General features: G+C 41.4%; 20 non-coding genes across 20 annotated transcripts; all 20 read left to right on the forward strand.

Moving 5' to 3' along the window:
* Positions 1-8,039: 8,039 nt before the first annotated feature.
* Positions 8,040-8,112, forward strand: trnav-aac (transfer RNA valine (anticodon AAC)). The gene has a single exon. It is a non-coding gene; the product is annotated as a tRNA-Val (tRNA).
* A 439-nt stretch (positions 8,113-8,551) lies between these two features.
* trnav-aac (transfer RNA valine (anticodon AAC)) lies at positions 8,552-8,624 on the forward strand. Its single transcript has one exon. It is a non-coding gene; the product is annotated as a tRNA-Val (tRNA).
* An 835-nt stretch (positions 8,625-9,459) lies between these two features.
* On the forward strand, positions 9,460-9,532 carry trnav-aac (transfer RNA valine (anticodon AAC)). The gene has a single exon. It is a non-coding gene; the product is annotated as a tRNA-Val (tRNA).
* Positions 9,533-9,971: 439 nt separating this feature from the next.
* Positions 9,972-10,044, forward strand: trnav-aac (transfer RNA valine (anticodon AAC)). Its single transcript has one exon. It is a non-coding gene; the product is annotated as a tRNA-Val (tRNA).
* A 1,347-nt stretch (positions 10,045-11,391) lies between these two features.
* On the forward strand, positions 11,392-11,464 carry trnav-aac (transfer RNA valine (anticodon AAC)). Its single transcript has one exon. It is a non-coding gene; the product is annotated as a tRNA-Val (tRNA).
* An 835-nt stretch (positions 11,465-12,299) lies between these two features.
* Positions 12,300-12,372, forward strand: trnav-aac (transfer RNA valine (anticodon AAC)). Its single transcript has one exon. It is a non-coding gene; the product is annotated as a tRNA-Val (tRNA).
* Positions 12,373-12,811: 439 nt separating this feature from the next.
* On the forward strand, positions 12,812-12,884 carry trnav-aac (transfer RNA valine (anticodon AAC)). The gene has a single exon. It is a non-coding gene; the product is annotated as a tRNA-Val (tRNA).
* A 637-nt stretch (positions 12,885-13,521) lies between these two features.
* Positions 13,522-13,594, forward strand: trnav-aac (transfer RNA valine (anticodon AAC)). The gene has a single exon. It is a non-coding gene; the product is annotated as a tRNA-Val (tRNA).
* Positions 13,595-14,429: 835 nt separating this feature from the next.
* trnav-aac (transfer RNA valine (anticodon AAC)) lies at positions 14,430-14,502 on the forward strand. The gene has a single exon. It is a non-coding gene; the product is annotated as a tRNA-Val (tRNA).
* A 439-nt stretch (positions 14,503-14,941) lies between these two features.
* On the forward strand, positions 14,942-15,014 carry trnav-aac (transfer RNA valine (anticodon AAC)). Its single transcript has one exon. It is a non-coding gene; the product is annotated as a tRNA-Val (tRNA).
* A 637-nt stretch (positions 15,015-15,651) lies between these two features.
* Positions 15,652-15,724, forward strand: trnav-aac (transfer RNA valine (anticodon AAC)). The gene has a single exon. It is a non-coding gene; the product is annotated as a tRNA-Val (tRNA).
* An 835-nt stretch (positions 15,725-16,559) lies between these two features.
* On the forward strand, positions 16,560-16,632 carry trnav-aac (transfer RNA valine (anticodon AAC)). Its single transcript has one exon. It is a non-coding gene; the product is annotated as a tRNA-Val (tRNA).
* A 439-nt stretch (positions 16,633-17,071) lies between these two features.
* On the forward strand, positions 17,072-17,144 carry trnav-aac (transfer RNA valine (anticodon AAC)). Its single transcript has one exon. It is a non-coding gene; the product is annotated as a tRNA-Val (tRNA).
* Positions 17,145-17,781: 637 nt separating this feature from the next.
* Positions 17,782-17,854, forward strand: trnav-aac (transfer RNA valine (anticodon AAC)). Its single transcript has one exon. It is a non-coding gene; the product is annotated as a tRNA-Val (tRNA).
* A 637-nt stretch (positions 17,855-18,491) lies between these two features.
* On the forward strand, positions 18,492-18,564 carry trnav-aac (transfer RNA valine (anticodon AAC)). The gene has a single exon. It is a non-coding gene; the product is annotated as a tRNA-Val (tRNA).
* A 1,149-nt stretch (positions 18,565-19,713) lies between these two features.
* Positions 19,714-19,786, forward strand: trnav-aac (transfer RNA valine (anticodon AAC)). Its single transcript has one exon. It is a non-coding gene; the product is annotated as a tRNA-Val (tRNA).
* Positions 19,787-20,423: 637 nt separating this feature from the next.
* trnav-aac (transfer RNA valine (anticodon AAC)) lies at positions 20,424-20,496 on the forward strand. The gene has a single exon. It is a non-coding gene; the product is annotated as a tRNA-Val (tRNA).
* A 637-nt stretch (positions 20,497-21,133) lies between these two features.
* trnav-aac (transfer RNA valine (anticodon AAC)) lies at positions 21,134-21,206 on the forward strand. The gene has a single exon. It is a non-coding gene; the product is annotated as a tRNA-Val (tRNA).
* Positions 21,207-21,645: 439 nt separating this feature from the next.
* Positions 21,646-21,718, forward strand: trnav-aac (transfer RNA valine (anticodon AAC)). The gene has a single exon. It is a non-coding gene; the product is annotated as a tRNA-Val (tRNA).
* Positions 21,719-22,157: 439 nt separating this feature from the next.
* On the forward strand, positions 22,158-22,230 carry trnav-aac (transfer RNA valine (anticodon AAC)). The gene has a single exon. It is a non-coding gene; the product is annotated as a tRNA-Val (tRNA).
* Positions 22,231-22,490: the final 260 nt, after the last annotated feature.

Raw genomic sequence — 22,490 nt, forward strand, 5'->3', positions numbered from 1 at the left:
CGCAACACGCCGGCCCGATCCGACCATAGGTGGCGCTATAGAGCGCAAAAAATTGTCACGCCTACACCGTATGTCATAAACAAAAAATTCCAATTGCATCTGATCAGTCTTCTTCCATTCTACAAAAAATACATTTGAACCCATAAGCTCCGCCCCTTACATGTCGAGCTAATTTGCATAATATGCAAATTTGCACACATTTTTGAGCGCGTACTAGTCCCTGGATTTTTCACATACATGCACATATGTGGTATCAAAACGTTCAGAAGAGTCTGAACTTTAATTATTATGGAGCCAAAGTGCACATTTCTGCACATGGGCGTGGCCACATGCATCACAAGTCAAGCGTAGAAAATTCCTTCGCCAAAAATGCACATATTCTGCTATATCTCAGGCATTCTTTCACGTATTCATACCAAATTTCACATACATGTACCTATTGGGTGTCTAGACCTGCACATGCATTTTGGCAGACATGCACACCTAGGTGGCGCTATAACGGCCAAAAAACTCTCCTGCCCACACCGATTGGCCAAATAACTCCAAACTTGGTACGCATCATCTATATGCACCTATGACACAGGTCCTTGACCTGCACCATCATATGTCCAATATGGCCGCCGCTATCGACCAATCAGCTTTCAGTTCACATTTCACAAGCTTATCATAAGCCAATCAACATGAAACTCACATATTATGTTCATCTACACACCCTCTAAGACATACTCAAGTATGATGGGAATTGCACCACTAGGTGGCGCTATACTAGAATTTCCTGAATTACCCCTACATCTTTCTTACACATGCACACACATGCAATGGCCTACCTATAGGTTTCATATACACATTGCTTCACCCATACCTACCCAGTGATTACAAACACATGCTTACGCATCTCAGGCGTGCCAGATGGTGCCCATACCCTGTGCTTGGACCCCGTAATTGCCGCTTGCGGCTATATTTCTTCTTATTATTATTTTTCTCCGGATAAAACGCATACTGCAGCCTAGACCGTAAGGCCCAGGGAGACCAAACTTGGCAGTATGGTGTAGTCTGTTTGCGGGACCATGCTAAAGTACAGACACCCACATTGGCCTGATGGTGGCGCTATAGCGCAGCATTTTGCGTTTTGGTCCATATCTCTCACCCCGTAGGTCCTAGAAACAAAATTCCACTTCAGGTGCATTCCTTGGCTCCAGACAAACAAAAAAGCCTCAAGAACCATTAAGCTCCGCCTACTTAGATTTTTTGCTAATTTGCATAATATGCAAAACGTATTTTTTTATACTTGTCCCTGGTTTTTCATCTGATCACCACAATCTTGGTGTCAAAATATTCACAAGAATCTCATTATCAAGGAATATTAACAAAACTGTGACATTGGTATACAGTCTGGTTGTCACATGTCAATCAATAGCTCTGAGGCGTGGCCAAATTTACTTCAGCAGCTATATCTCAGCAATGCTTTGACCAATCTTCATGCAAATTTATCAGTTGTTAGGACACATGACTCAGAGGTCACAGGTCAAAGCTGGCCACGATGGTCCAATAGGGGGCGCTATAACATGAGAAAAACTGTTTCTCAGAAACCATTAGTCACATCAAGCCAAAACTTTACACGCATCATCATGGGGTCAAGTGGTATCAAGACACACAATAATGACCTCATCACTCAAAAAACATGGCCGCCATAAGCCAATTAATTTTAATTTGAATTAATTGGCCATTTGACAGACTTACCATGGGTACATACACATGAAACTGACATGGTATGTTCATGTACACACACTTTAAGACATACTTTTGTTAGAAGGCAATTGCACCACTAGGTGGCGCTATACTAGAAAATCCAGAATTTCTCCTACATATTTTCACTTATCAAGAAATGCTTGCACTCATATGATTGTATGCAGAATTCCTAGCAACTTTGTAATTACATGTGCTTTGCAAAAATGTACCACTTTTTCACTATTATCAAATATATATAACTTGTCATTTTCATGCTAGTCCTAGCATTTTAACTCCATCACCTTAAATCACACCTTGTAATACTCAGCAGACTCTGAAATGCTAAGATTAGTGAGAAAATCCTAAGGTTTTGACAAATTAATATTTTTCATATGCATCACAATGCTACCATCATAACACATCAAATTCACAGTTCAATAACTACGCCATAGTATGTCTGATTGTTAAGAAAATTGACAACCACATTCTCATGACCATTGTGGTGCTATGTGCCAATTTTGAGCCAAATCCGTCCACAAACAGCTCTACAGTGAATATTTTCATTTTCCATACTGAGCTGTGCAGGGAGAAGACGAGAACTGCTCAGCCCACACGCACGTGCCATTCTCGCACACGCTGCCCCCCTCCTCCACTCCCCCATCCTTCTAACATTTTACAACCCTTGGGCTCTCCCTCCTCCCTCTCTCTCTTTCACATGCACTCACAAAAACAAAGACCTCTCTGGCCTATAGGTTTTACATACACACTAATTCTAGCCATTACTACCAATTACCCAGTGAATAATATACAGATATTTAGCTTCTTTTTTTCCACACACCCTCACACATGACTTCCTATATGCTTCATATATACATTTCTCTAGCCATTTCCAACACACTAACTGATATTTAGCTTCATTTTTCCATCCACACTCTCAACTCATGCCCTCTATACATCCTGAAATGACATAAGAGAGGACAGAGATATGTAATTCACATTTCACACACAACCTCTATATAACTGCATGCTTTACTTATCATCAAAGTCTTGTTAGATACACATTCCTAGTGGCCTCCCTACTATGGGCACAACAGTGATAACATGTCAGAGTAGGGATGAGAACATCATGAACAGGCAAAGATAAGAATATTTGTGTTATTTTATTGTATACTAAGCCATCACTCTTTGGTTTGTTTGAGATTCACATGTGACAGATTTTGTCAGCTAAATGAAAAGGGTTAAAGAGTGGGGTTTACATGTGGGGCATTAACAAGAGCTCTCCTGCTGCTATGTTCACAACTTCTGACAAATTCAGCCAAAGGTATATTTATTTGACTAGGCCCCTGGGTCAGTGTATCAGTGCTTTTAACCTAATCTCAGCATTTGATTTAGTTGTATGGTCTGAATCATTTTGCTAATATCTTCCACACTGTATGGCCTAGAAACAAATTTCTACTTCAGCTGTATTCCTTTGCTCAAGCCAACCAAAAAAGCCTCAAGAAGCCCTTACTGCATACATGAAAAAACACACAAACACACACATACAAAGCTAATCACAGCATTTGATTAACTTCTATGATCTGAATCATTTTGCCATTACATTTTGTTTTGATCTTTTGGGCCTTTATTGCCCCAGTTGAATAATTTTTTGCAAATTACTTTATCTGTCCATTTTTTGGACTGAAGTAGCTTCATATCACTTGTTGGTCTAAAAGACCCTTTGGGCTTTTGTGCCTTTTTTTGTGTGAACCCGCCAATCGCCGCTTGCGGCTATATTTAGGGTTCACACACATAGTGTGGGAACCCTATTGTAATTGCTCGAGTTTTTCTTATTATTATTATTTTTCAGGCTGTAAAACGCATACTGCAGCCTAGACCGTAAGGCCCAGAAACACCAAACTTGGCAGACAGTTGCACCAGAGGTGCAATGAGGGAAACCCAGACAATGACCCACATTGGCCTGATGGTGGCGCTATAGCGCAGCATTTTGTGTTTTGGTCCATATCTCCTACACCGTAGGTCATAGAAACGAAATTCCACTTCTGATGGATTCCTTGGCTCAAACCAAACAAAAAAGCCTCAAGGACCCTTTAGCTCCGCCCACTTAGATTTCGAGTTAATTTGCATAATGTGCAAAATCGCACACATCTTTGAGCCCAAACTTGTCCCTGGATTTTTCACATACATGCACATATGTGGTATCAAAACGTTCAGAAGAGTCTGAACTTTAAAATCTATCCAGCAAAAATGCTAATTTCATCACTACCTAGTCAGTATAAGCCAATCAAATGAGAGGGTGTAAACTCAATAGTAAATTTTGCGCATATGAAGCTCTAACTGCAGAAAACTTGCATGCAATGAGATGACACTTCACAGACAGCTTCCCTCTGAGGGTCTGGGGCAGCTCGCAGAGGTTGCCATACCTCACCTGCTAGGGGGCGCTATAACATGCAAAAATTTGCCCCATGCACTCAGATTGGCCGATCCACATGAAACTTGGCAGACATCATCTATGGGCCTCTGGGAACCAGGTCCTAAAACAGACATGCCATACTTCCAAAATGGCTGACGTAATCGGCCAATCAGTGATCGGCACGCGTTTGACAGGCTTACCATTGGTCGATCTGCACGAAACCTCTTGGGTGTGGAAAAGTGCACACCCCCTATGACATAATCCAGCCAGGTGTCGATTGGCCACTGGGGGGCGCTATTGCAAATAAAGCAAGTATATCCCCTACATAATTCCACTTGGGAACATGCAATTAGACTCTTTTGATTCCTTGCAGTAGTGCGAACAACTTTCCCATTACATGTCCTATTAAAAAATGCACAGTTTATTTACAGTTAATAATAGTTTGAAATCATCACTTTTCATACTCCTCCTAGGATTTTCATACTATCATGTCAAGCAAAGTCTTATAATACTCTACAGAGTGTGAAATCAAAAAACAATCCAAAGATTTTGGATTTGAGGACACTTATACCTGCTAAATATTTTTTTAATGGACAGCATCGATACATATAATATTCATATTCTTAAAGCTCTTTCATATTTTACCCAATTCTGACCAAAATGCACAAGCCCATTCAGAATCCCATCCTGAACAAATTTGTCAAGTTTCATCTAAATCGGTTATCGTATGGCTCTACAGTGCAGTATTATATACAATGCATAAAAATGCATGTAAAGTCCCTCTGTCACCTTCTCCTTCTCACACGCACGCAAGCTGAAACTCACACTCTCAGTCTCTCTCACACTCTCACCCACATTCCCCCTCCCATCTCTGTGCCCTAAGTAAACATTGCTCTGGCTACCTAGATCTCTCTGTGTCTATTAACCAGGCACACACACATACAGGCGCAAGCAGGCCTTCCTATAGCATTCACAATGACACTTCCCTAGCCATACCCACCCATATCTCAGTGACTAACACATGCTCATACAAACTGATATTTGGCTTCTTTTTTGTCTCTCTCTCTCACACAAACACACAGACACACACACCTTTATACCTATATGTATGTATAGTTTCTATGTAAACTTATGTATGTATGTATTAGTATATGTTGTCATAGTTTGAGTACATACACTACCACACACACACACACACACACACACACACACACACACACACACTTCTACCTAAATGTATGTAGTTTGTATGCATATCTATAGTATATGTATAGTATATGTAAGTCATGCCAGTGATGTCAGTCATATCAGACATGCCAGTCCAGTCATGTCAGTCATATCAGTCATGTCAGTGATGCCAGTCATGTAAGTCATGTCATGCCAATCATTTCAGTCCAGTCATATCAGTCATTTCAGTCCAGTCATATCAGTCATTTCAGTCAAATCATCAAATCATTACAGTCATGCCAGTTATGTCAGTCATATCAGTCATGTTAATTTTGTTCGCCATGGCAGTGATGTCATTCCAGTCATGCCAGTCATGTCAGTCATGTAATGCCAGGCTTTGCAGACTACATTCATACTTTGAATACATGGGCAGTCATGTTAGGCATGCTAGGTGTGTAAAGAGTGAATTAACAAAGCATAGTCTCTGGCTCCCTCAATCTCTCTCTGTCGGTGATATACAGGCCCAATCATGTATAGACACATGCAGGCCTTCCTATATTGTTCACATAGATGCAGCCCTAGCCAGATGTGCTGTTTCTGTGTCTCCCTTTCTGACACATGCAGATGTCATTACACACTATCTGTAGAGCACACACTGGCCAAACCCAAACAGCTTCTTTTCACTTTTAGGTCTAAAGGACCTTTTGGGCTTCCTTTTGCTTATTGTGTGTGTGAACCCGCCTATCGCCGCTTGCGGCTATATTTAATTTTTGGAACTAATAAAAGACCAGCACCCTGTGATCTTAGTGGGCGTGGGGGTTCGTAATAGGAAATAAGTTCCTGAAGGTACTCAGGAGCAAGCCCGTGCAATGCTTTATAAGTTAATAAAAGAATTTTAAAGTCAATACGGAATTTAACTGGGAGCCAATGCAGGGCTGATAGGACTGGACTGATATGCTGAAATTTTCTAGTTCTGGTCAGAACCCTGGCTGCGGCATTTTGAACTATTTGAAGTTTATTTAGATTCCTATTTGAACATCCTGACAGTAGTGCATTGCAGTAGTCTAATCTAGAGCTAACAAAGGCGTGCACCAATTTTTCCGCATCATCCTGTGATAATGCATTTCTTAATTTAGCAATGTTACGGAGATGTAGAAAAGCTATCCTAGTAGTATTATCTATGTATTTATCAAATGATAGGTCAGAGTCGAGTATGACGCCTAGGTTTTTGGCTACTGTGCCAGGTGTAATGGGGTAGCCTGCGAGATTAAGCATTAGATCTGGAATTTTCTGTTTTGAGGCCTTAGGGCCCAGAAGAAGAACTTCTGTTTTGTCCTCATTAAGTTGGAGGAAGTTTAGAGACATCCAGCATTTAATATCTTTTACACAGGCCTCAATTTTTCTTAAAATGAGTTTGTCATCAGGTTTGGCTGATATGTAAAGTTGAGTGTCATCTGCATAGCAGTGAAAATTGACACCATGTTTGTTTATAACTGTGCCCAATGGTAGCATATATAGTGTAAATAATAGTGGTCCTAGAATGGAGCCTTGCGGGATCCCATATTTAACTTTTGTACGTTTGGATGGAATATTATTGAGCTCTACAAACTGATAGCGATTTGTTAAGTAAGAATGAAACCATGAAAGGGCTGTGCCAGAGACTCCAACCCAGCGTTCTAACCTTTCTAGCAAGATCCTATGATCAATTGTGTCGAAAGCTGCACTAAGATCAAGAAGCACTAACAGCGATACATAACCTTGATCTGAAGCAAGGAGGAGGTCATTTGTTACTTTAACTAATGCTGTTTCAGTACTGTGATGGGGCCTAAAACCAGATTGGAACTTTTCAAATATGTGATGCCTATGCAGATATAGGCATAATTGCTGGGCAACAGCTTTTTCTATGATCTTAGATATAAATGATGTGTTTGAAATGGGTCTATAATTAGATAGTACAGTAGGATCAAGATTTGGTTTCTTAATCAGAGGTTTAATAACTGCTAATTTACATGATTTGGGCATGTGACCTATTGTAATGGATGAGTTAACTATAGTTAGAAGAGGTTCAGTTACCGCTGGTAATACCTCTTTTAATAACTTTGATGGAACAGAGTCTAGTGTGCAGGTAGCACAATTTAAGGAAGAAATTATTTTCTCTAATTCTGATTGTGGGAGTGGATGAAAAGCATCAAGTTTTTCTCCCAGTATGCGATTTAAATCGATGTCAACCAAACCAGATGACATACCAGTTGTATTGCTAATAAAAGGTTTTATATTTTGTCTAATATTCTCTATTTTATTATCAAAAAAATCTATAAATACATTACTAGTGAGGTTTACTGGAATCTGAGGTTCTGCGCCTGCTTGATTTTTTGTAAGTTTGGAAATAGTATTAAAAAGAAATCTAGGATTGTTTTTATTTTTCTCTATCAGTGAGGCTAGGTATGCTGAGCGTGCTTTAGCGAGTGCCCGTTTGTAGTCAATGATGCTATCCTTCCAGGCACAGTAGAATACTTCCAACTTAGTAGATCGCCATTTACGCTCTAATTTACGTGCTATTTGTTTTAAGTTTCTAGTTTGGTCAGTGTACCACGGAGCGAGTTTTTTAGATCTAGTCTTTTTATATTTGAGTGGAGCTACCTACTGCTTAGCCATTGTTGACATGATGACTTCCATGCTCTGATTGTATGAGGAAACGCCCACGAGAGATGTGCCCATTCAGACAAGCAAGGTTTCTGTAGTGTAGTGGTCATCACGTTTGCCTAACATGCGAAAGGTCCCTGGTTCGGTACCAGGCAGAAACATGCTTCTTGATAGAATTACAAACACACCACTGCTGTTTAGTGGTTTGTTGCCAGTGTAAAGGCTATCGGGGAGCTCTTCCCTTTAGATCCTCAAAGTGAGCTCTCAGTCTCATGTGATCGATACAGGAATGTTCTAAATCGCCATGTACCTTCATAGCAGTACTAATGCAATCAGTTCAAACTAAATGAAACTCAGTGGAAACGTACGTAGTGCTTTGTCATGTTGTCTCCCAACGTAGAAAACTCATGCTACTCGGTTGATTTGTAGACGTTTGTGTTATAAAGGGATCGAATGATGTCAACATTTGGTGTTTGGATGTGAATGTTTTGTCTTAAAGCAGAGTAGACCTACTGCTTAGCCATTGTTGACATGATGACTTCCATGCTCTGATTGTATGAGGAAACGCCCACGAGAGATGTGCCCATTCAGACAAGCAAGGTTTCTGTAGTGTAGTGGTCATCACGTTCGCCTAACACGCGAAAGGTCCCTGGTTCGATACCAGGCAGAAACAAGCTTCTTGATAGAAGTACAAACACACCACTGCTGTTTAGTGGTTTGTTGCCAGTGTAAAGGCTATCGGGGAGCTCTTCCCTTTAGATCCTCAAAGTGAGCTCTCAGTCTCATGTGATCGATACAGGAATGTTCTAAATCGCCATGTACCTTGATAGCAGTACTAATGCAATCAGTTCAAACAAAATGAAACTCAGTGGAAACGTACCTAGTGCTTTGTCATGTTGTCTCCCAACGTAGAAAACTCATGCTACTCGGTTGATTTGTAGACGTTTGTGTTATAAAGGGATCGAATGATGTCAACATTTGGTGTTTGGATGTGAATGTTTTGTCTTAAAGCAGAGTAGACCTACTGCTTAGCCAGTGTTGATCGGTTCAATCAAAATGAAACTCAGTGGAAACGTACCTAGTGCTTTGTCATGTTGTCTCCCAACGTAGAAAACTCATGCTACTTGGTTGATTTGTAGACGTTTGTGTTATAAAGGTATCGAATGAAGTCAACATTTGGTGTTTGGATGTGAATGTTTTGTCTTAAAGCAGAGTAGACCTACTGCTTAGCAAGTGTTGATCGGTTCAATCAAAATGAAACTCAGTGGAAATGTACCTAGTGCTTTGTCATGTTGTCTCCAAACGTAGAAAACTCATGCTACTCGGTTGATTTGTAGACGTTTGTGTTATAAAGGTATCGAATGAAGTCAACATTTGGTGTTTGGATGTGAATGTTTTGTCTTAAAGCAGAGTAGACCTACCGCTTAGCCATTGTTGACATGATGACTTCCATGCTCTGATTGTATGAGGAAACGCCAACGAGAGATGTGCCCATTCAGACAAGCAAGGTTTCTGTAGTGTAGTGGTCATCACGTTTGCCTAACATGCGAAAGGTCCCTGGTTCAATACCAGGCAGAAACATGCTTCTTGATAGAATTACAAACACACCACTGCTGTTTAGTGGTTTGTTGCCAGTGTAAAGGCTATCAGGGAGCTCTTCCCTTTAGATCCTCAAAGTGAGCTGTCAGTCTCATGTGATCGATACAGGAATGTTTTAAATCGCCATGTACCTTGATAGCAGTACTAATGCAGCCGGTTCAATCAAAATGAAACTCAGTGGAAACGTACGTAGTGCTTTGTCATGTTGTCTCCCAACGTAGAAAACTCATGCTACTCGGTTGATTTGTAGACGTTTGTGTTATAAAGGGATCGAATGATGTCAACATTTGGTGTTTGGATGTGAATGTTTTGTCTTAAAGCAGAGTAGACCTACTGCTTAGCCATTGTTGACATGATGACTTCCATGCTCTGATTGTATGAGGAAACGCCCACGAGAGATGTGCCCATTCAGACAAGCAAGGTTTCTGTAGTGTAGTGGTCATCACGTTCGCCTAACACGCGAAAGGTCCCTGGTTCGATACCAGGCAGAAACAAGCTTCTTGATAGAAGTACAAACACACCACTGCTGTTTAGTGGTTTGTTGCCAGTGTAAAGGCTATCGGGGAGCTCTTCCCTTTAGATCCTCAAAGTGAGCTCTCAGTCTCATGTGATCGATACAGGAATGTTCTAAATCGCCATGTACCTTGATAGCAGTACTAATGCAATCAGTTCAAACAAAATGAAACTCAGTGGAAACGTACCTAGTGCTTTGTCATGTTGTCTCCCAACGTAGAAAACTCATGCTACTCGGTTGATTTGTAGACGTTTGTGTTATAAAGGGATCGAATGATGTCAACATTTGGTGTTTGGATGTGAATGTTTTGTCTTAAAGCAGAGTAGACCTACTGCTTAGCCAGTGTTGATCGGTTCAATCAAAATGAAACTCAGTGGAAACGTACCTAGTGCTTTGTCATGTTGTCTCCCAACGTAGAAAACTCATGCTACTTGGTTGATTTGTAGACGTTTGTGTTATAAAGGTATCGAATGAAGTCAACATTTGGTGTTTGGATGTGAATGTTTTGTCTTAAAGCAGAGTAGACCTACTGCTTAGCAAGTGTTGATCGGTTCAATCAAAATGAAACTCAGTGGAAATGTACCTAGTGCTTTGTCATGTTGTCTCCAAACGTAGAAAACTCATGCTACTCGGTTGATTTGTAGACGTTTGTGTTATAAAGGTATCGAATGAAGTCAACATTTGGTGTTTGGATGTGAATGTTTTGTCTTAAAGCAGAGTAGACCTACCGCTTAGCCATTGTTGACATGATGACTTCCATGCTCTGATTGTATGAGGAAACGCCCACGAGAGATGTGCCCATTCAGACAAGCAAGGTTTCTGTAGTGTAGTGGTCATCACGTTTGCCTAACATGCGAAAGCTCACTGGTTCAATACCAGGCAGAAACATGCTTCTTGATAGAATTACAAACACACCACTGCTGTTTAGTGGTTTGTTGCCAGTGTAAAGGCTATCAGGGAGCTCTTCCCTTTAGATCCTCAAAGTGAGCTGTCAGTCTCATGTGATCGATACAGTTATGTTTTAAATCGCCATGTACCTTGATAGCAGTACTAATGCAGCCGGTTCAATCAAAATGAAACTCAGTGGAAACGTACGTAGTGCTTTGTCATGTTGTCTCCCAACGTAGAAAACTCATGCTACTCGGTTGATTTGTAGACGTTTGTGTTATAAAGGGATCGAATGATGTCAACATTTGGTGTTTGGATGTGAATGTTTTGTCTTAAAGCAGAGTAGACCTACTGCTTAGCCATTGTTGACATGATGACTTCCATGCTCTGATTGTATGAGGAAACGCCCACGAGAGATGTGCCCATTCAGACAAGCAAGGTTTCTGTAGTGTAGTGGTCATCACGTTCGCCTAACACGCGAAAGGTCCCTGGTTCGATACCAGGCAGAAACAAGCTTCTTGATAGAAGTACAAACACACCACTGCTGTTTAGTGGTTTGTTGCCAGTGTAAAGGCTATCGGGGAGCTCTTCCCTTTAGATCCTCAAAGTGAGCTCTCAGTCTCATGTGATCGATACAGGAATGTTCTAAATCGCCATGTACCTTGATAGCAGTACTAATGCAATCAGTTCAAACAAAATGAAACTCAGTGGAAACGTACCTAGTGCTTTGTCATGTTGTCTCCCAACGTAGAAAACTCATGCTACTCAGTTGATTTGTAGACGTTTGTGTTATAAAGGGATCGAATGATGTCAACATTTGGTGTTTGGATGTGAATGTTTTGTCTTAAAGCAGAGTAGACCTACTGCTTAGCCAGTGTTGATCGGTTCAATCAAAATGAAACTCAGTGGAAACGTACCTAGTGCTTTGTCATGTTGTCTCCCAACGTAGAAAACTCATGCTACTTGGTTGATTTGTAGACGTTTGTGTTATAAAGGTATCGAATGAAGTCAACATTTGGTGTTTGGATGTGAATGTTTTGTCTTAAAGCAGAGTAGACCTACTGCTTAGCAAGTGTTGATCGGTTCAATCAAAATGAAACTCAGTGGAAATGTACCTAGTGCTTTGTCATGTTGTCTCCAAACGTAGAAAACTCATGCTACTCGGTTGATTTGTAGACGTTTGTGTTATAAAGGTATCGAATGAAGTCAACATTTGGTGTTTGGATGTGAATGTTTTGTCTTAAAGCAGAGTAGACCTACCGCTTAGCCATTGTTGACATGATGACTTCCATGCTCTGATTGTATGAGGAAACGCCCACGAGAGATGTGCCCATTCAGACAAGCAAGGTTTCTGTAGTGTAGTGGTCATCACATTCGCCTAACACGCGAAAGGTCCCTGGTTCGATACCAGGCAGAAACATGCTTCTTGATAGAATTACAAACACACCACTGCTGTTTAGTGGTTGGTTGCCAGTGTAAAGGCTATCGGGGAGCTCTTCCCTTTAGATCCTCAAAGTGAGCTCTCAGTCTCATGTGATCGATACAAGAATGTTCTAAATCGCCATGTACCTTGATAGCAGTACTAATGCAATCGGTTCAATCAAAATGAAACTCAGTGGAAACGTACCTAGTGCTTTGTCATGTTGTCTCCCAACGTAGAAAACTCATGCTACTCGGTTGATTTGTAGACGTTTGTGTTATAAAGGTATCGAATGAAGTCAACATTTGGTGTTTGGATGTGAATGTTTTGTCTTAAAGCAGAGTAGACCTACCGCTTAGCCATTGTTGACATGATGACTTCCATGCTCTGATTGTATGAGGAAACGCCCACGAGAGATGTGCCCATTCAGACCAGCAAGGTTTCTGTAGTGTAGTGGTCATCACGTTCGCCTAACACGCGAAAGGTCCCTGGTTCGATACCAGGCAGAAACATGCTTCTTGATAGAATTACAAACACACCACTGCTGTTTAGTGGTTTGTTGCCAGTGTAAAGGCTATCGGGGAGCTCTTCCCTTTAGATCCTCAAAGTGAGCTCTCAGTCTCATGTGATCGATACAGGAATGTTCTAAATCGCCATGTACCTTGATAGCAGTACTAATGCAATCAGTTCAAACAAAATGAAACTCAGTGGAAACGTACCTAGTGCTTTGTCATGTTGTCTCCCAACGTATAAAACTCATGCTACTCGGTTGATTTGTAGACGTTTGTGTTATAAAGGGATCGAATGATGTCAACATTTGGTGTTTGGATGTGAATGTTTTGTCTTAAAGCAGAGTAGACCTACTGCTTAGCCAGTGTTGATCGGTTCAATCAAAATGAAACTCAGTGGAAACGTACCTAGTGCTTTGTCATGTTGTCTCCCAACGTAGAAAACTCATGCTACTTGGTTGATTTGTAGACGTTTGTGTTATAAAGGTATCGAATGAAGTCAACATTTGGTGTTTGGATGTGAATGTTTTGTCTTAAAGCAGAGTAGACCTACCGCTTAGCCATTGTTGACATGATGACTTCCATGCTCTGATTGTATGACGAAACGCCCATGAGAGATGTGCCCATTCAGACAAGCAAGGTTTCTGTAGTGTAGTGGTCATCACGTTCGCCTAACACGCGAAAGGTCCCTGGTTCGATACCAGGCAGAAACATGCTTCTTGATAGAATTACAAACACACCACTGCTGTTTAGTGGTTTGTTGCCAGTGTAAAGGCTATCAGGGAGCTCTTCCCTTTAGATCCTCAAAGTGAGCTGTCAGTCTCATGTGATCGATACAGGAATGTTTTAAATTGCCATGTACCTTGATAGCAGTACTAATGCAGCCGGTTCAATCAAAATGAAACTCAGTGGAAACGTACCTAGTGCTTTGTCATGTTGTCTCCCAACGTAGAAAATTCATGCCACTTGGTTGATTTGTAGACGTTTGTGTTATAAAGGGATCGAATGATGTCAACATTTGGTGTTTGGATGTGAATGTTTTGTCTTAAAGCAGAGTAGACCTACTGCTTAGCCAGTGTTGATCGGTTCAATCAAAATGAAACTCAGTGGAAACGTACCTAGTGCTTTGTCATGTTGTCTCCCAACGTAGAAAACTCATGCTACTTGGTTGATTTGTAGACGTTTGTGTTATAAAGGTATCGAATGAAGTCAACATTTGGTGTTTGGATGTGAATGTTTTGTCTTAAAGCAGAGTAGACAGACTGCTTAGCAAGTGTTGATCGGTTCAATCAAAATGAAACTCAGTGGAAATGTACCTAGTGCTTTGTCATGTTGTCTCCAAACGTAGAAAACTCATGCTACTCGGTTGATTTGTAGACGTTTGTGTTATAAAGGTATCGAATGAAGTCAACATTTGGTGTTTGGATGTGAATGTTTTGTCTTAAAGCAGAGTAGACCTACCGCTTAGCCATTGTTGACATGATGACTTCCATGCTCTGATTGTATGAGGAAACGCCCACGAGAGATGTGCCCATTCAGACAAGCAAGGTTTCTGTAGTGTAGTGGTCATCACATTCGCCTAACACGCGAAAGGTCTCTGGTTCGATACCAGGCAGAAACATGCTTCTTGATAGAATTACAAACACACCACTGCTGTTTAGTGGTTTGTTGCCAGTGTAAAGGCTATCGGGGAGCTCTTCCCTTTAGATCCTCAAAGTGAGCTCTCAGTCTCATGTGATCGATACAAGAATGTTCTAAATCGCCATGTACCTTGATAGCAGTACTAATGCAATCGGTTCAATCAAAATGAAACTCAGTGGAAACGTACCTAGTGCTTTGTCATGTTGTCTCCCAACGTAGAAAACTCATGCTACTCGGTTGATTTGTAGACGTTTGTGTTATAAAGGTATCGAATGAAGTCAACATTTGGTGTTTGGATGTGAATGTTTTGTCTTAAAGCAGAGTAGACCTACCGCTTAGCCATTGTTGACATGATGACTTCCATGCTCTGATTGTATGAGGAAACGCCCACGAGAGATGTGCCCATTCAGACCAGCAAGGTTTCTGTAGTGTAGTGGTCATCACGTTCGCCTAACACGCGAAAGGTCCCTGGTTCGATACCAGGCAGAAACATGCTTCTTGATAGAATTACAAACACACCACTGCTGTTTAGTGGTTTGTTGCCAGTGTAAAGGCTATCGGGGAGCTCTTCCCTTTAGATCCTCAAAGTGAGCTCTCAGTCTCATGTGATCGATACAGGAATGTTCTAAATCGCCATGTACCTTGATAGCAGTACTAATGCAATCAGTTCAAACAAAATGAAACTCAGTGGAAACGTACCTAGTGCTTTGTCATGTTGTCTCCCAACGTAGAAAACTCATGCTACTCGGTTGATTTGTAGACGTTTGTGTTATAAAGGGATCGAATGATGTCAACATTTGGTGTTTGGATGTGAATGTTTTGTCTTAAAGCAGAGTAGACCTACTGCTTAGCCAGTGTTGATCGGTTCAATCAAAATGAAACTCAGTGGAAACGTACCTAGTGCTTTGTCATGTTGTCTCCCAACGTAGAAAACTCATGCTACTTGGTTGATTTGTAGACGTTTGTGTTATAAAGGTATCGAATGAAGTCAACATTTGGTGTTTGGATGTGAATGTTTTGTCTTAAAGCAGAGTAGACCTACCGCTTAGCCATTGTTGACATGATGACTTCCATGCTCTGATTGTATGACGAAACGCCCATGAGAGATGTGCCCATTCAGACAAGCAAGGTTTCTGTAGTGTAGTGGTCATCACGTTCGCCTAACACGCGAAAGGTCCCTGGTTCGATACCAGGCAGAAACATGCTTCTTGATAGAATTACAAACACACCACTGCTGTTTAGTGGTTTGTTGCCAGTGTAAAGGCTATCAGGGAGCTCTTCCCTTTAGATCCTCAAAGTGAGCTGTCAGTCTCATGTGATCGATACAGGAATGTTTTAAATTGCCATGTACCTTGATAGCAGTACTAATGCAGCCGGTTCAATCAAAATGAAACTCAGTGGAAACGTACCTAGTGCTTTGTCATGTTGTCTCCCAACGTAGAAAATTCATGCCACTTGGTTGATTTGTAGACGTTTGTGTTATAAAGGGATCGAATGATGTCAACATTTGGTGTTTGGATGTGAATGTTTTGTCTTAAAGCAGAGTAGACCTACTGCTTAGCCAGTGTTGATCGGTTCAATCAAAATGAAACTCAGTGGAAACGTACCTAGTGCTTTGTCATGTTGTCTCCCAACGTAGAAAACTCATGCTACTTGGTTGATTTGTAGACGTTTGTGTTATAAAGGTATCGAATGAAGTCAACATTTGGTGTTTGGATGTGAATGTTTTGTCTTAAAGCAGAGTAGACCTACTGCTTAGCAAGTGTTGATCGGTTCAATCAAAATGAAACTCAGTGGAAATGTACCTAGTGCTTTGTCATGTTGTCTCCAAACGTAGAAAACTCATGCTACTCGGTTGATTTGTAGACGTTTGTGTTATAAAGGTATCGAATGAAGTCAACATTTGGTGTTTGGATGTGAATGTTTTGTCTTAAAGCAGAGTAGACCTACCGCTTAGCCATTGTTGACATGATGACTTCCATGCTCTGATTGTATGAGGAAACGCCCACGAGAGATGTGCCCATTCAGACAAGCAAGGTTTCTGTAGTGTAGTGGTCATCACATTCGCCTAACACGCGAAAGGTCCCTGGTTCGATACCAGGCAGAAACATGCTTCTTGATAGAATTACAAACACACCACTGCTGTTTAGTGGTTTGTTGCCAGTGTAAAGGCTATCGGGGAGCTCTTCCCTTTAGATCCTCAAAGTGAGCTCTCAGTCTCATGTGATCGATACAAGAATGTTCTAAATCGCCATGTACCTTGATAGCAGTACTAATGCAATCGGTTCAATCAAAATGAAACTCAGTGGAAACGTACCTAGTGCTTTGTCATGTTGTCTCCCAACGTAGAAAACTCATGCTACTCGGTTGATTTGTAGACGTTTGTGTTATAAAGGTATCGAATGAAGTCAACATTTGGTGTTTGGATGTGAATGTTTTGTCTTAAAGCAGAGTAGACCTACCGCTTAGCCATTGTTGACATGATGACTTCCATGCTCTGATTGTATGAGGAAACGCCCACGAGAGATGTGCCCATTCAGACCAGCAAGGTTTCTGTAGTGTAGTGGTCATCACGTTCGCCTAACACGCGAAAGGTCCCTGGTTCGATACCAGGCAGAAACATGCTTCTTGATAGAATTACAAACACACCACTGCTGTTTAGTGGTTTGTTGCCAGTGTAAAGGCTATCGGGGAGCTCTTCCCTTTAGATCCTCAAAGTGAGCTCTCAGTCTCATGTGATCGATACAGGAATGTTCTAAATCGCCATGTACCTTGATAGCAGTACTAATGCAATCAGTTCAAACAAAATGAAACTCAGTGGAAACGTACCTAGTGCTTTGTCATGTTGTCTCCCAACGTAGAAAACTCATGCTACTCGGTTGATTTGTAGACGTTTGTGTTATAAAGGGATCGAATGATGTCAACATTTGGTGTTTGGATGTGAATGTTTTGTCTTAAAGCAGAGTAGACCTACTGCTTAGCCAGTGTTGATCGGTTCAATCAAAATGAAACTCAGTGGAAACGTACCTAGTGCTTTGTCATGTTGTCTCCCAACGTAGAAAACTCATGCTACTTGGTTGATTTGTAGACGTTTGTGTTATAAAGGTATCGAATGAAGTCAACATTTGGTGTTTGGATGTGAATGTTTTGTCTTAAAGCAGAGTAGACCTACCGCTTAGCCATTGTTGACATGATGACTTCCATGCTCTGATTGTATGACGAAACGCCCATGAGAGATGTGCCCATTCAGACAAGCAAGGTTTCTGTAGTGTAGTGGTCATCACGTTCGCCTAACACGCGAAAGGTCCCTGGTTCGATACCAGGCAGAAACATGCTTCTTGATAGAATTACAAACACACCACTGCTGTTTAGTGGTTTGTTGCCAGTGTAAAGGCTATCAGGGAGCTCTTCCCTTTAGATCCTCAAAGTGAGCTGTCAGTCTCATGTGATCGATACAGGAATGTTTTAAATTGCCATGTACCTTGATAGCAGTACTAATGCAGCCGGTTCAATCAAAATGAAACTCAGTGGAAACGTACCTAGTGCTTTGTCATGTTGTCTCCCAACGTAGAAAATTCATGCCACTTGGTTGATTTGTAGACGTTTGTGTTATAAAGGGATCGAATGATGTCAACATTTGGTGTTTGGATGTGAATGTTTTGTCTTAAAGCAGAGTAGACCTACTGCTTAGCCAGTGTTGATCGGTTCAATCAAAATGAAACTCAGTGGAAACGTACCTAGTGCTTTGTCATGTTGTCTCCCAACGTAGAAAACTTATGCTACTCGGTTGATTTGTAGACGTTTGTGTTATAAAGGGATCGAATGATGTCAACATTTGGTGTTTGGATGTGAATGTTTTGTCTTAAAGCAGAGTAGACCTACTGCTTAGCCATTGTTGACATGATGACTTCCATGCTCTGATTGTATGAGGAAACGCCCACGAGAGATGTGCCCATTCAGACAAGCAAGGTTTCTGTAGTGTAGTGGTCATCACGTTCGCCTAACACGCGAAAGGTCCCTGGTTCGATACCAGGCAGAAACAAGCTTCTTGATAGAAGTACAAACACACCACTGCTGTTTAGTGGTTTGTTGCCAGTGTAAAGGCTATCGGGGAGCTCTTCCCTTTAGATCCTCAAAGTGAGCTCTCAGTCTCATGTGATCGATACAGGAATGTTCTAAATCGCCATGTACCTTGATAGCAGTACTAATGCAATCAGTTCAAACAAGATGAAACTCAGTGGAAACGTACCTAGTGCTTTGTCATGTTGTCTCCCAACGTAGAAAACTCATGCTACTCGGTTGATTTGTAGACGTTTGTGTTATAAAGGGATCGAATGATGTCAACATTTGGTGTTTGGATGTGAATGTTTTGTCTTAAAGCAGAGTAGACCTACTGCTTAGCCAGTGTTGATCGGTTCAATCAAAATGAAACTCAGTGGAAACGTACCTAGTGCTTTGTCATGTTGTCTCCCAACGTAGAAAACTCATGCTACTTGGTTGATTTGTAGACGTTTGTGTTATAAAGGTATCGAATGAAGTCAACATTTGGTGTTTGGATGTGAATGTTTTGTCTTAAAGCAGAGTAGACCTACCGCTTAGCCATTGTTGACATGATGACTTCCATGCTCTGATTGTATGAGGAAACGCCCACGAGAGATGTGCCCATTCAGACAAGCAAGGTTTCTGTTGTGTAGTGGTCATCACATACGCCTAACACGCGAAAGGTCCCTGGTTCGATACCAGGCAGAAACATGCTTCTTGATAGAATTACAAACACACCACTGCTGTTTAGTGGTTTGTTGCCGGTGTAAAGGCTATCGGGGAGCTCTTCCCTTTAGATCCTCAAAGTGAGCTCTCAGTCTCATGTGATCAATACAAGAATGTTCTAAATCGCCATGTACCTTGATAGCAGTACTAATGCAATCGGTTCAATCAAAATGAAACTCAGTGGAAACGTACCTAGTGCTTTATCATGTTGTCTACCAACGTAGAAAACTCATGTTACTCGGTTGATTTGTAGACGTTTGTGTTATAAAGGTATCGAATGAAGTCAACATTTGGTGTTTGGATGTGAATGTTTTGTCTTAAAGCAGAGTAGACCTACTGCTTAGCCATTGTTGACATGATTACTTCCATGCTCTGATTGTATGAGGAAACGCCCACGAGAGATGTGCCCATTCAGACAAGCAAGGTTTCTGTAGTGTAGTGGTCATCACGTTCGCCTAACATGCGAAAGGTCCCTGGTTCGATACCAGGCAGAAACATGCTTCTTGATAGAATTACAAACACACCACTGCTGTTTAGTGGTTTGTTGCCAGTGTAAAGGCTATCGGGGAGCTCTTCCCTTTAGATCCTCAAAGTGAGCTCTCAGTCTCATGTGATCGATACAGGAATGTTCTAAATCGCCATGTACCTTCATAGCAGTACTAATGCAATCAGTTCAAACTAAATGAAACTCAGTGGAAACGTACGTAGTGCTTTGTCATGTTGTCTCCCAACGTAGAAAACTCATGCTACTCGGTTGATTTGTAGACGTTTGTGTTATAAAGGGATCGAATGATGTCAACATTTGGTGTTTGGATGTGAATGTTTTGTCTTAAAGCAGAGTAGACCTACTGCTTAGCAAGTGTTGATCGGTTCAATCAAAATGAAACTCAGTGGAAACGTACGTAGTGCTTTGTCATGTTGTCTCCCAACGTAGAAAACTCATGCTACTTGGTTGATTTGTAGACGTTTGTGTTATAAAGGTATCGAATAAAGTCAACATTTGGTGTTTGGATGTGAATGTTTTGTCTTAAAGCAGAGTAGACCTACCGCTTAGCCATTGTTGACATGATGACTTCCATGCTCTGATTGTATGAGGAAACGCCCACGAGAGATGTGCCCATTCAGACAAGCAAGGTTTCTGTAGTGTAGTGGTCATCACATTCGCCTAACACGCGAAAGGTCCCTGGTTCGATACCAGGCAGAAACATGCTTCTTGATAGAATTACAAACACACCACTGCTGTTTAGTGGTTTGTTGCCAGTGTAAAGGCTATCAGGGAGCTCTTCCCTTTAGATCCTCAAAGTGAGCTGTCAGTCTCATGTGATCGATACAGGAATGTTTTAAATTGCCATGTACCTTGATAGCAGTACTAATGCAGCCGGTTCAATCAAAATGAAACTCAGTGGAAACGTACCTAGTGCTTTGTCATGTTGTCTCCCAACGTAGAAAACTCATGCCACTTGGTTGATTTGTAGACGTTTGGGTTATAAAGGGATCGAATGATGTCAACATTTGGTGTTTGGATGTGAATGTTTTGTCTTAAAGCAGAGTAGACCTACTGCTTAGCCAGTGTTGATCGGTTCAATCAAAATGAAACTCAGTGGAAACGTACCTAGTGCTTTGTCATGTTGTCTCCCAACGTAGAAAACTCATGCTACTTGGTTGATTTGTAGACGTTTGTGTTATAAAGGTATCGAATGAAGTCAACATTTGGTGTTTGGATGTGAATGTTTTGTCTTAAAGCAGAGTAGACCTACCGCTTAGCCATTGTTGACATGATGACTTCCATGCTCTGATTGTATGAGGAAACGCCCATGAGAGATGTGCCCATTCAGACAAGCAAGGTTTCTGTAGTGTAGTGGTCATCACGTTCGCCTAACATGCGAAAGGTCCCTGGTTCGATACCAGGCAGAAACATGCTTCTTGATAGAATTACAAACACACCACTGCTGTTTAGTGGTTTATTGCCAGTGTAAAGGCTATCAGGGAGCTCTTCCCTTTAGATCCTCAAAGTGAGCTGTCAGTCTCATGTGATCGATACAGGAATGTTTTAAATTGCCATGTACCTTGATAGCAGTACTAATGCAGCCGGTTCAATCAAAATGAAACTCAGTGGAAACGTACCTAGTGCTTTGTCATGTTGTCTCCCAACGTAGAAAACTCATGCCACTTGGTTGATTTGTAGACGTTTGTGTTATAAAGGGATCGAATGATGTCAACATTTGGTGTTTGGATGTGAATGTTTTGTCTTAAAGCAGAGTAGACCTACCGCTTAGCCATTGTTGACATGATGACTTCCATGCTCTGATTGTATGAGGAAACGCCCACGAGAGATGTGCCCATTCAGACAAGCAAGGTTTCTGTAGTGTAGTGGTCATCACGTTCGCCTAACATGCGAAAGGTCCCTGGTTCGATACCAGGCAGAAACATGCTTCTTGATAGAATTACAAACACACCACTGCTGTTTAGTGGTTTGTTGCCAGTGTAAAGGCTATCGGGGAGCTCTTCCCTTTAGATCCTCAAAGTGAGCTCTCAGTCTCATGTGATCGATACAGGAATGTTCTAAATTGCCATGTACCTTGATAGCAGTACTAATGCAATCAGTTCAAACAAAATGAAACTCAGTGGAAACGTACGTAGTGCTTTGTCATGTTGTCTCCCAACGTAGAAAAGTCATGCTACTCGGTTGATTTGTAGACGTTTGTGTTATAAAGGTATCGAATGAAGTCAACATTTGGTGTTTGGATGTGAATGTTTTGTCTTAAAGCAGAGTAGACCTACCGCTTAGCCATTGTTGACATGATGACTTCCATGCTCTGATTGTATGAGGAAACGCCCATGAGAGATGTGCCCATTCAGACAAGCAAGGTTTCTGTAGTGTAGTGGTCATCACGTTCGCCTAACACGCGAAAGGTCCCTGGTTCGATACCAGGCAGAAACATGCTTCTTGATAGAATTACAAACACACCACTGCTGTTTAGTGGTTTGTTGCCAGTGTAAAGGCTATCAGGGAGCTCTTCCCTTTAGATCCTCAAAGTGAGCTGTCAGTCTCATGTGATCGATACAGGAATGTTTTAAATTGCCATGTACCTTGATAGCAGTACTAATGCAGCCGGTTCAATCAAAATGAAACTCAGTGGAAACGTACCTAGTGCTTTGTCATGTTGTCTCCCAACGTAGAAAACTCATGCCACTTGGTTG

The sequence above is a fragment of the Brachyhypopomus gauderio genome, unplaced genomic scaffold (assembly GCF_052324685.1).
Source record: "Brachyhypopomus gauderio isolate BG-103 unplaced genomic scaffold, BGAUD_0.2 sc51, whole genome shotgun sequence".
NCBI classification, from domain to species: Eukaryota; Metazoa; Chordata; class Actinopteri; order Gymnotiformes; family Hypopomidae; genus Brachyhypopomus; species Brachyhypopomus gauderio.